General features: G+C 42.6%; 1 long non-coding RNA gene across 1 annotated transcript; it reads right to left on the bottom strand.

Moving 5' to 3' along the window:
* Positions 1 to 2,695: 2,695 nt before the first annotated feature.
* Positions 2,696 to 10,013, bottom strand: LOC142599126 (uncharacterized). Its single transcript, XR_012832806.1, has 2 exons — positions 9,943 to 10,013; positions 2,696 to 3,979 (listed from the first exon to the last, which is right to left on the bottom strand). It is a non-coding gene; the product is annotated as an uncharacterized LOC142599126 (long non-coding RNA).
* Between the last annotated feature and the right edge of the window lie 2,768 nt (positions 10,014 to 12,781).

Raw genomic sequence — 12,781 nt, 5'->3', positions numbered from 1 at the left:
TGGCCAACATAACTGCTGCAAAGACAAACAAAGCAACTGAATTTACAGGCTGATTTTTAACTTATGCAGTAAATATTTTAAACATATTAATCATTTATGTAAATCTGTTTTTTTTAAAAAAACATTTTCCATGGCTGGAACGTGCCAAGTAACTCTTTGTAATAGCACACTATTAAAATAAAACAAAAAAAGCCACAATCTATGAAGCAGAAGCAGCAAAAGGTAGTACCAGTTTTAGAAAATACAAACACAAAAATCTGCAAGCTCATCCACCAGACACTCCTACTAATGATAATCACTTTCTAATATGGTAAAGATTTAAGTCTGCTGTTTCATTTAATTCTGATTACATATGGATAGCTATGATTCCATCCAAGACTCTTTAATGATATTTTTAGTTTTCAAATTCGTCTTCCCCTAAACAGTATTAGTTACAATAAGTACAATTTTACAGAATATTAAAATTTATTTACAAACATATTTCTGGGAAACATATACGCACATAGGTTTATTGTACTTATAAATCTGACACTTCCATGTAGCCACACAAAATTCAGAGTATATCAGCTTCATGTAAGATGAAACACTATCTTCTCTTCTGACAAGAGGTCTGGGATAACAGCTTCAAGGGTAAAGTGGGAGCCAAGACAGATTTTAAAAGGGAGGAAGAGAGAGAGTCACATTCAGATAATTTAGTCATCCAGTTTTTAAATACTCTAAGGGCAAATAAATACAAAGATGCTTTTCTTGCTGCACCTTATGTACACTTTGGAGGGCATTCCTATGGATGTAAATAAGAGCAGATTTGCAAATCACAACAAACACAATGAACTTATTTTTTAAGCAGTAATTTACTGTATGAAGCTTTGTAAAAGCCGCTAATTGAAAAATAAGAACAGCAAGATCATTTCGGCCTATGTTTTGAAAGAGTAGATCTTAATTAAACAACACTTCCTAGTCTTACAGGCTGCAGGAGAACCAGAGCTGCATGCTGGAAGCTAGCATTGTGTATGTGAAGACCATATTCATCAGGTAACTGCAATCAACATGAGCCTCAATACTTTGACTCCACCTAGCAGCCTTGTTAAAAAAAAACCAAAAAACAAAAAACATCCCATTAAGGCAATATAAAACCTGACAGTTTCTCTCAGGACAAATTATTTAATACTTGAATAATATGCCATATGTTGGCATTTCCCTGAAGGTAAGACTCAAGTGCTATAAATGATAGCAGACAGGCATGGGTTAAGTAAAGCTTTATAACAGCTAAGGCTCATATTCAGTAGAACATAACACTTTTTTTTTTCTTTTTTTTTCTTTTTCTTTAAATGAAGAAGTTTTAGTTAAAAAGCATTTCAGAAACAAACCACAGTGCGTATTCAGCAGCATCTAATATAATGTAAGATATACTGCAGTCAGTCTGTGTTCTCAGGATGGATTTTAACACAGAAATTTAATAGGGTACAATCTTTGTACTATTTAGATAACCTTCATTCTTGCTTAAATTTTAAATATATCTCCATATTGTTTCAGGTTTGACTCACAATTTCAGACAAGAAGTAACTGTGTATTTTCTAGTAAGGGACATTTTCTAGCATTTTTCTAAGCAAGGACAAAAAAAATCAAGCAAAGTAAGCAGAAGACTGAGTAATCTAAGGCAAAACCAAGAATAAGTTAATAAAAAAAAAGAGTCCAAGACAGAACAAACAAAGTATAGTTAAATAGTTCAAAGCTAATCACAGGACAACAATATTTCAATTGAGCTAAAGGAATGAGATCACAGCCCCAAAATATGTCATCACTTTTTCCTGCTGGACAAACACATTTGTAGTCCTTAATACACTTCTCAGTCCTTTCACCCATTTGGCTCTTGACAGTGTCTGGAACAGTGAATACATGCCTTGAATTCTTGGGCCATTTTCCTTAGAAAAGTACTTGGCTCTGTGTTAGGACTGTGTTTAGCACAGACAGATCTCACTATGGCAAGAGGATAGCATGTTTAATACTTCCTAATTTAAAGCTCCATAACTGCCTTTAGAAACTATTTTATTTTCTTAAGCTTCATTTGAAGGAATAGAAGACAATCTAGCACCTTTTAACACTAAACCATTAATTTTGTCACTACGCCTTTCAGGAAAAAAGGGATTCTCTGCAACTTAGTTCACTGTAAGCACTACATTGATCATACATCTAAAATAGATACACTTTTAGCTCTTCAGATCAATGTGAGCATGTCAAAAAAGCTGCAAGTCATACTATCCTGGTTTTGGCAGGGATAGAGTTAATTTTCTTTCTAGAAGCTGGTATAGTGCTGTGTTTTGGATTCAGGATGAGAATAATGTTGATAACACAGTCATGAATAACATGTTGTTACAGGGCTTTGGTTTAGCAGCAATTTAGGATTTATTAATATTTTTGAGATAGATCACAGTATTAGGTTATATTATTATTAACAGCACTTATTCATCAGCCAATTTAACAGAGCAATTCAATGGAATTTGTTACAATCAAAATAGTGACTTAGTTAAAGATTTGAGAATGGCAAGGTTTGCCCAAAATTTACAACAGGGTTGCACACACAGATGGGGGTTAAATCAAATCATACATACAGACAGGCAGACAAACAAATCTGAATCAAATTACACACACAGAGGCAAACAATTGATGTGCGGAAAATCGGACTCCACAACTGGGAAAGTTGTAAAGTAGGTATGTTTATTCAGCGCTGGGCAGCACGGGGGGTCATCCCACCAAAATCGTGCGCACCTTGCAGCAATTCCCTTTGAATTTTATACAACAAAATGTTACATATTCAAAAAGCGCCTATACATATTCATGATCTTTCCGTGGAAAGGCGGTCTTATTACAATGAGTTCATTTCCATTGTCTCCGCCTTTAACTCCTCTCAGTTGCGCACGTGCAGTGCCTCTTGGTGGTCGTGGGCCGGGGTCTTAGGGATGAAGGCCGTATGTCTTCCTCACTGTGCACTTTTCACCTTCACCACAAAACTTACTCAGACCGGTTCCTAATTAGCAGAGAATCCTCCGTGTTCATTCCATTCTGATTTACTACCTCCTTATCTTGTGATTGGTTACAAAAATGCAAGCAGAGCGAAGGGTCATCTTGACCCTTCCTTACGCTAGTTCTTGTTAAAACATCTTACGTAAGGGTTAAGATTACTAGATATGTGGCTTAAGCTAGTTAATGGTCCTGCCATTTCCCTTAAGTGTTAGTTCTCTCTATCAATCCCCCCTTTTCAAAAAGGTTAGTAAATTCTTTTACTACAGCTAATACAATGACTCTTTATCTAATACTTTCTCAAAATACTTATTTGATTCTAACCTTTGCCTTAGTTGATATTTCTTCCATTCGCTGTAAGAATTCCCCATGTTTTGACAACACCCTAAAGCACATTGAACTACTACATACAGAGCTATAAACAGGATTATAACCATAATTGTCATAACAAACAATTGTTCCATCCATGTCAAATTCGGTAACCAGGATGTTAATCTTTCCACTAAGTCACTAAACCCCCAAGATGTGTTATCTTGGGCCACTTCATGCAAGATTTTGGTTTTTTCCCCAAATTTGAGATAAATCCTTTTCAATCCTTTTGTCTTGGTTAACATAGGTACAGCAATGTTCACCAATAACCGTACATAAACCTCCTCCTTTAGCAAAAAGCAAATCCAGCAATCAGACCAGTTCACGGCATTAGCAATTTTGTCATGTAGCTGCAAAAAGGCATTATTCTCCCATGCCTCAAGTCCCCCTATTAGGCTTACAGTCAGCGTCGTGACAAGGTAAGCTTTCCTTGCTGTACTTGCGTGACTCTCCATGGAGACTTAGGTGCCTTCTTCACACGGGAGTGGTGAATCCAGGCGTTCTGTTCCTTAATCTTTATTGCTGTGAAGGATGTGAGGAGTACCTGGAACGGTCCTTCCCATTGTGGTTCCAGGGTCTTTTCTGTAAGAGACTTCACATATACATAATCTCCAGGTTTTATGTTATGTACAGGTCCATCCAAACCCCTGCTTCGAGTCCCAACCACATGTTTTTCAGTTCTGCTGAGCTGTTTGCCTAATGCCACCATGTATGAAGTCATAATTTCCTCCCCTGCTTGTGTGGACATCCCTTTCTGTATTCCATAGGGTCGTCCATACAAAATTTCAAAAGGACTCAGCCCCTCCTTTGTTCCTGGCCTGGTTCGTATGCGCAAAAGAGCCAAAGGAAGAGACTGAGGCCAGGCCAAGTTAGTTTCCTGTCCCAATTTCACAATCTGCTGTTTGATTAAGTGGTTCATTTTTTCTACTTGGCCACTCGACTGAGGGCGATATGGGGTATGAAGCTGCCAATCTATACCCAAATGGCGGCTAATTTGTTGTACTACTTTTGAGATGAAATGTGGTCCTCTGTCAGAAGATATGGTTGCCGGAAACCCAAAGCGTGGTATTATTTCTTGTATTAATGTTCTGGTTACCTCCCGAGCCTTGGCTGTCCTGGTAGGAAATGCCTCTGGCCAACCTGAAAAGGTATCAGTTAATACCAATAAATATCGATACCCCCCTCTTCTTGGGAGTTCTGAGAAATCAATCTGCCATTGTTGCCCAGGCCCGTTGCCTTTCCCAATTTGGCCCATTTCTGGTTTGGGGGTATTCTTGGGATTAGTCTGGAGGCAAATATCGCACCGTTGAGTTACTTGCCTCACGGTGGTGTATAGATTCCTAGCTACAATCTCTCTAATCAGGTGTTTATATAGAGCTTCTGCCCCCCAATGCCTCTTCCTATGTTCTTCCCTTATCAGAGACCATGTTAGATAAGAGGGAATGATTAGTTTCCCTTGTGGGGTGAGAGCCCACCCCTCGTTATTATACAACCCTTCTAGGTCGATGATAAGCTTCTGATCTTCCTTGGTATATTCTGGCTTACCTTCTAGGGAGATTTGCCCGTCAGGGACCAAAGCCCCTTCTGTTTTTACCTTTGTTTTGGCTACCTGTTTTGCCTCTCTGTCCGCCAGCTCATTTCCTCTTTCCAACTCCGAGTTCACTTTCTGGTGCGCCTTAATGTGCATGACTGCCACTTTCTCAGGGAGTTGGACTGCCTCCAACAGCTTCAGGATCTCCTCCGCATGCTTGATGTTTTTGCCTTGTGAGTTCAATAATCCTCTCTCCTTCCAGATTGCTCCATGCGCATGCACGACTCCAAAGGCATATTTTGAGTCTGTATAGATATTTACAGCTTTGCCTCGGGCCAATTCCAAGGCACGGGTCAGAGCAATTATTTCTGCCTTCTGCGCAGAGGTATTCATGGGCAAGGGCCCTGACTCTATTACTTCCTGGCTGGTGGTAATGGCATATCCAGCATGTCTTTTACCGCTTAGGACATAGCTGCTTCCATCCGTGAACCAGTTTTCCGTGTTTTCCATAGGACTGTCTCTCAGGTCCGAGCGGCTCGAATATGTTGCCTCGATGGTCTCCAGACAGTCATGATGCACTGGTTCTCCTGTGTTTCCACTGAGGAAAGAGGCTGGATTGATAATGTTAGTGACTACAATCTCCACATCATCTTGTTCTACCATTATAGCCTGATATTTCAAGAATCTTTGTGGGGAAAGCCAGTGTCCACCTTTCGTTTCCAGTACTGCAGATACTGTATGGGATACTAACACAGTCATTTTCTGGCCCAGGGTGAATTTTTGGGCTTCCTGGATGTTTAGTACTACAGCCGCAACCGCTCGCAAGCATCCAGGCCAACCCTTTGCAGTTGCATCCAATTGTTTGGAAAAGTAGGCAACTGCTCGTCGGTACGGGCCTAGATCTTGCGCTAATATTCCTAGGGCAATCCCCTGCTTCTCGTGGGAAAAAAGGAAAAATGGTTTACTCGCATCTGGGAGTCCTAAGGCTGGGGCTGACATCAGGGCCTTCTTTAGCAGCTCAAAGGCCTGTATGGTCTCTTTGCTCCATTTAAGGGGTTTCTGCTCAGTGGTTGTTAGTGCGTACAGGGGTTTAACAAGCAGTCCATAATTATAGATCCATAGTCGGCACCACCCAGTCATCCCCAGGAAAGTTCATAACTCTTTCACTGTTTGTGGTCTCGGGGTTTGGCATATTGTCTCTTTTCGGGCCTGTCCCAAAGTCCTTTGTCCAGCACTAATTTCATAGCCCAGATAAATGACTTTGCGCTGCATTACTTGGGCCTTTTTCTTGGATACCCGGTATCCCTGGAGCCCCCAAAAATTTAGCAGACTCACCGTCCAGGTCATACAAGCATCCTTTGTCTTGGTGGCAATCAGGATGTCATCCACATATTGCAACAGCTTCCCTTCCTCAGGCGGGGCTTCCCAAGACTCAAGATCTTTTGCGAGTTGATTACCAAATATAGTAGGGCTGTTTTTGAACCCTTGTGGTAACACCGTCCAAGTAAGCTGAGTTTTACGACCACTTTTAGGATTTTCCCATTCGAATGCAAATATTTTCTGGCTGGCTTTATGGAGAGGGAGGCAAAAGAAGGCATCCTTCAGGTCTAAAACAGTAAACCAGGTTAGTTCAGGTGTCAATACAGTCAGCAAGGTGTATGGATTTGCCACTACTGGGTAGAGGTCTTCAGTTATCTTATTTACAGCCCCTAAGTCCTGGACTACCTGGTATGATCCGTCGGGCTTATGGACAGGTAATATGGGAGTGTTAAAGTCGGACTCACATTCCTTTAGTAATCCTAGTTGTAGAAAATTTTCCATCACTGGCCGGATTCCTTCCTTGTTCTCCTTCCTCAGGGGATATTGTTTAATTCTTACTGGCTGCCTTCCTTCTTTGAGCCTGACCTCAACAGGTGGGGCATTCTTTGCTCTTCCGGGTACATCAGTGGCCCATACCCTGGGGTACACCTGATTCGTGATCTCCTCCTCGATTTTTCCTTCTGTGGGAACACTAGCTAGTGATAAACTCATTATTTGGATATACTGCTGATCATTTACCTCCAGAGTAATCTCTCCCTTTTCGAATTTAATTATTGCACCCAATTGCTCCAATAAATCTCTTCCCAAAAGCGCCTTCGGGGAGTTGGGCATATACAGAAATCTGTGAATGCCCCATTGTTTTCCCAGTTTATATCTCAGAGGCTCACAAAAATATGCCTTTTCACTTTGGCCAGCTGCCCTTTTTACCATGATATAGTCATTTCCCAGGGGCATCAAAGCTTGGTTTAAAACCGAATACGTTGCCCCTGTGTCGATCAGAAATTCTATCTTCTTTTGTTCTTTCCCTAGCTTCATTATAACCAGTGGATCCGCTAGGGTAGATTCCCCAGGTCCCCGTCAGTCCTCCTTCACATGGGCCACTATCCCTCTTTTCTGATTGCTTCGTCCCTTCCCCTTATTTCCCTGCCTTTCTGGACACTCATTCTTCCAGTGACCAAATCTTTTGCATAACGCACATTGATCCCTGTCTAATCAAGGCGGTCCTTGCCTGGGTTTTCTTTCTTCTTCTTCCCTGACGACCGCTACCACCCTTCTCTGTCCCCGTTTGTAATCTTCCTCTCTATTGCTGAACACTCTCCATGCCTCATCCAACAATACTTCCAGGTTCCTGCCCTCTGTGGGACGCAGATTTTGGAGCTTTCGCCTAATATCCCCTGTAGACTGGCCCAAAAATAAAGAAACTAGTTGTTGTATTCCTACCTCTGACCCAGGGTCCAGCGGTGTATTACGGCGCATTACGTCCCTCAGTCGATCCAGGAATTCGGATGGTGACTCGGAAGGCCCTTGCTTAATTGCATATAGTGCTGACCAATTTATGGTCTGGGGAATGGCTCTTTCCATTCCTTTTGAAATCCATCCCTGATATGCCTGCAATTTCTCCATATGGGCGGACCTATTTGCATCCCACTTTGGGTCCTGAAGGGGGAGGTATTCTTTAATGTCTCCTCCCGAGACTTTATAATGGTCCTCAACCAGATCCCCTGCAGTTTTAAAAATCAATTGTTTTTCCGTCTCGGTCATACATTCTAACAATAATTGTATGTCATTCCAATCGGGGTTGTGTTGCTTTACGATAAACTGAAAATGTTTGGTCACACTCACCGGATCGTTCCTGTAATCCTTAGCAACTCTTTTCCATGCCTCTAAATCGATTGTGGAAAAAGGTACCTTGATCAGCATTGTCCCACCATCAGGTCCTACTGCTTCCCGGAGAGGTGCCTGCAGGACCGTCAGGGCGGGCTTCCGCCTAGTACGGGAGGATACAGGGCTAGTCGGGGGAGTGGAGGTTCCGTCCGAGTCCACATCCTGCTCCTGCGATCGAGGGGGAGGCTTAAACAAATCCGTTAGATCTTGTTCTAGTGCCTGGCGGTTTTTGTTTACGTTTGTACATCTTTGTCCAATACTACATGCCGAGCAGCACCGCTTCAGCTTGCCTTTAAGTTCCTTGTTACTCTCTCTTTCAAGGGCAAGTACCACAGGGTCCTGTGGTGGCACCATCCCACAGTCCCTTTGCCACTCCGGATGATTTCGGAGGGTGAAAAACATATCTGCATATGATACTTCATCCCATTTTCCTTCCCTTCTTAAAAACAGCATTAATTGCAAGATAGTGTTATAATCAATTGACCCATTCAATGGCCATTTGGCTCCATCTTCTAGTTTGTACAGCGGCCACCACTGATTACAGTACTTAATAAGGGTCTTCCTGCTCTCTGTGCCTCCAGTCCCAGCAATTTCCTTCCAGTGAGTGAGTACACAGCCTAGGGGACTCTTTTTTAGAATGCCTCCCTGGGTATTGCCCATCCTAATAATTTCTTTTTCCTTTTCCCCAAACTGTTTCCTGCTACTTTCTGTATCCCGTTTTAACTTCCACGCAAACCTCCTTTTGCAAATCTTCATGGTTTTCTCCCAATCCTTTTCCCAAACATCCCAAATTTCTGGGATTAGGTTTTTCTTTCCACACACCAGTTTTACTATTTCGGATTCTTGATAAGCCCTTTCCCAGTCATGAAGCCGTGGGATTTTGGGAAAGCACTTAGGACATTCCGCTTTCCGCCTTCTAGATAAACAATACCACCTTTCCTTACAAAATGAACACTCTAACAATACCCAGGCCAAATGCCAATTTTCGCATAATTTGTTAGTAAGCCCACGCACAAAACAAGGAATCACCCTCCATCAATATGGGGGTTTAAAAAAGGTATCTGGGACAGGTTGTTCCCAATCTAGGGCTATTATCTGTCCAGTTGGTGTTAAACACGCTCTTAATAAAATTCGCTCCTCTCCCCTCCTTATCCAGTTCCCTCCTTCATTTAAATACTCCCAAGGTTCGAGCCCAAACCACTGAAGGAGTAACTCTCTCCGTCCTGCCACTTTGATGATCAGCCAGGCCTCCGATACTTAGGAGATTGACTAAACACTGCAGCAGCCCAACTTACATATATCAAAAACATTTACAGATCTTACAAATGTTTCAGACACTTTGTCCATCTCTGGCCGTGTTCCTCGCGGAATCACGGAACCGCAAATCAGACTCCCACTCGCTTCACAGCGGCGCTGTGTCTCAAACACACACACACACACACACACACACACATGCTTTAAACATAAAATACCCGGGCGTTTCATAGATAAAACATACAGTTCATGTTCTAGTTGTTATCCCTTCAGCAGCTGCACACTTTGGGGCTCGCTTACCCTTCTCCTGCTTCTTATACAGTCCTTAGCAGGTCCGTCCTGGCTCCCGATGCCGGGATGCAGCGATAACCTCAGATTCACTTGATCTACCCCCAAGATTGCTAGCGTCCGCTCTATCGGTCAGCGAATCCCCTTCTTAACATACAGGGTACCCTCCTCCCATACGGGGACTGTGCTGTACGCCAGACGTCTCTGCGCGATTTACCAGCGGCCCCGGCCAAGCGTGGGCGTCCCCTACGACTTACTGGCCCCCTTGTTAAACATACCGTTTATCCGCAGCTTCAGGAGGTTGTTGTCTACTCCTGCCGTGAGCGGCTGGAAGTGGAGGCTCCTCCGAGAGAAGTACTCGGGGCGTGCCTAGGGGCATCCGCTCCGCAGTCGATCCTGCAGCCGAGCAGAGTGTCTCCTGCCTGGCTCGCCAAAACGATGTGCAGAAAATCGGACTCCACAACTGGGAAAGTTGTAAAGTAGGTATGTTTATTCAGCGCTGGGCAGCACGGGGGGTCATCCCACCAAAATCGTGCGCACCTTGCGGCAATTCCCTTTGAATTTTATACAACAAAATGTTACATATTCAAAAAGCGCCTATACATATTCATGATCTTTCCGTGGAAAGGCGGTCTTATTACGAGTTCATTTCCATTGTCTCCGCCTTTAACTCCTCTCAGCTGCGCACGCGCAGTGCCTCTTGGTGGTCGTGGGCCGGGGTCTTAGGGATGAAGGCCGTATGTCTTCCTCACTGTGCACTTTTCACCTTCACCACAAAACTTACTCAGACCGGTTCCTAATTAGCAGAGAATCCTCCGTGTTCATTCCATTCTGATTTACTACCTCCTTATCTTGTGATTGGTTATGAATAGGGGAATCTAATTAGCGTATAACAATTTAAAAAAAAAAAAAAATATAACTTGGCAATACTTGAGTCAGGCCCCACAAACTCAGGCTTCGCCTGTCTCATGCTCCAGTACAAAAGAAAACAATTAATAAAATAGTTGGAATGCAGAAGCAGGATAAGAGAAGCCATAAATTAGGGAATAGTCCTTGGGTATGAACTAGAAAAGACACAAAGTTTGAGGCAACCTGATAAAGGGAGGCCCAACATGCCAACAAGCCTGGGACCATCTGGGCAGGATGGATAACAAGGTTGCTGAGCTTGCAAAACGGGGATAATGAAGAAGAGGTCACCCAACTCTGTACACTGAAGAAGAGGAGAAAGAGGAAGATTTGAGGAGGACGACCCCTGACGACCACCTGAGAAAGAAACTGCGCAGGCGTATCAGGACATTAGCATATATTCAGGAGTTCCCGGAATAATAATGAATATGTATTAAATGTATCAGAAACCTAATGAATATGTAAACTCTTTTGTAATATAAATCACGAACAATTTGTTTCTCGTCGAGACGCACGTTCCTGGAAATATCCCGGTGCGACTCCCAGCGCTGCAATAAAGGATACCTGCTTAATAGTCACATTGGCTATTGAGTGAATTTTCTTTGATTCAGATTGGCGACCCAGATGGGACCCTCTCTGCCCGGCTGCAGGACCCATTGAGATTGGGACTCTCTTGGGTACCCCCGGGGATTTCTCCGGAGAGACTCCTCTCCTCAATCGGATCACTGCGGGGACAGACAAGGACCATCTATTGAAAGGTATTCTTTAAAATATTTTGCTTTTATTTTTATTTGTTTAAGTAACTGTCTGGAGGTATTGGTTGTTTAGGAGTTTAACAGTTACTACTCTGTTTTTGGAACCGGTTGTTTGGTGGCTCCCCGTAGGTCGTTACGTTATAACGCAGGGTTGAGCGTATGCGGGACTGCTAGCGTCTTATTCGCATACATTGGGACAGTAACTGTCTGGAGGTATTGGTTGTCTAGGAGTTTAACAGTTACTGTTACACACACACACGCACTTGTAACTGTCTGGAGGTATTGGTTGTTTAGGAGTTTAACAGTTACAGTTACACACACACACACACGCACTTGTAACTGTCTGGAGGTATTGGTTGTTTAGGAGTTTAACAGTTACTGTCACACACACACGCACTTGTAACTGTCTGGAGGTATTGGTTGTTTAGGAGTTTAACAGTTACTGTTACACACACACACGCACTTGTAACTGTCTGGAGGTATTGGTTGTTTAGGAGTTTAACAGTTACTGTTACACACACACACGCACTTGTAACTGTCTGGAGGTATTGGTTGTCTAGGAGTTTAACAGTTACTGTTACACACACACACGCACTTGAAAACTAACTGTCTGGAGGTATTGGTTGTTTAGGAGCTTAACAGTTACAGTTTCAAGAATTTTCTTTTTTTTTTCTTTCTTTTCTTTCTCAAGTATAACTTGAGGTGTTTGAATTTGTGTGAGTGTGTGAGACGTACAATCATGTACGAAGCGAGTGTGGAGTCCGGATCCGCGGTTCTGTTATCCCGCGAGGGAAACAGCCGGAGAAGGACGAAGTGAATGATTAATGATACCCTTGTGGGTAATTATTTAGATTAATAGTAGCATTGACATGTAAGTTTGGATGTCCTTTATTGCTGTGTTAAAAGACTAACTAAAAATCTGAATGATGCAGCCCCTGAAGTAGAATTGTTGATAAATGTGGGAATCAGAATATTGCTTTTGACACCCCAAAAATATTGTGAATCAATAATCATTTTTGAATGTTTATGGTATAAACAGAAATTGTGAATTCAATCTGGGACAGACATAGAGTGTGCTAAGTGTAAAGTGTGAACCCCTTGAGAAAAAGGAGTGTGCTACCGAAATAGTAAAGATTGTTTGTGGTTGGCGAGATAGTAAAATGGGAAGTAATCAGAGTGGAGAAGTTTTAAAAAAACAGCCCAAGAATAAGAATTTGGAATATAATACAATGTTACAATTGATGTTGTTTTGTAGAAGGAAGTTAGAAAAGAACAACAAGAAAATGAAAGAGTGGAGACAGGGAAAGAGAGGGTAACCTGAGAGCTGCACTGCAGGAAGCGTCAGCAAACTCACTTCAGGGGAGGACGGCAATACTGTGGGGGAGAGGCGGGGCCCCTCCAGCACAAAATACCAGCAATACCTTAGGAGATCATCAGTGTGTCTATTGTAAAGAAC

This window comes from Balearica regulorum, chromosome W, assembly GCF_011004875.1.
Source record: "Balearica regulorum gibbericeps isolate bBalReg1 chromosome W, bBalReg1.pri, whole genome shotgun sequence".
Taxonomy (NCBI): Eukaryota; Metazoa; Chordata; class Aves; order Gruiformes; family Gruidae; genus Balearica; species Balearica regulorum.
Note: the sequence above shows the minus strand (reverse complement) of the source record. Positions and strands in the feature narration are given on the sequence as shown.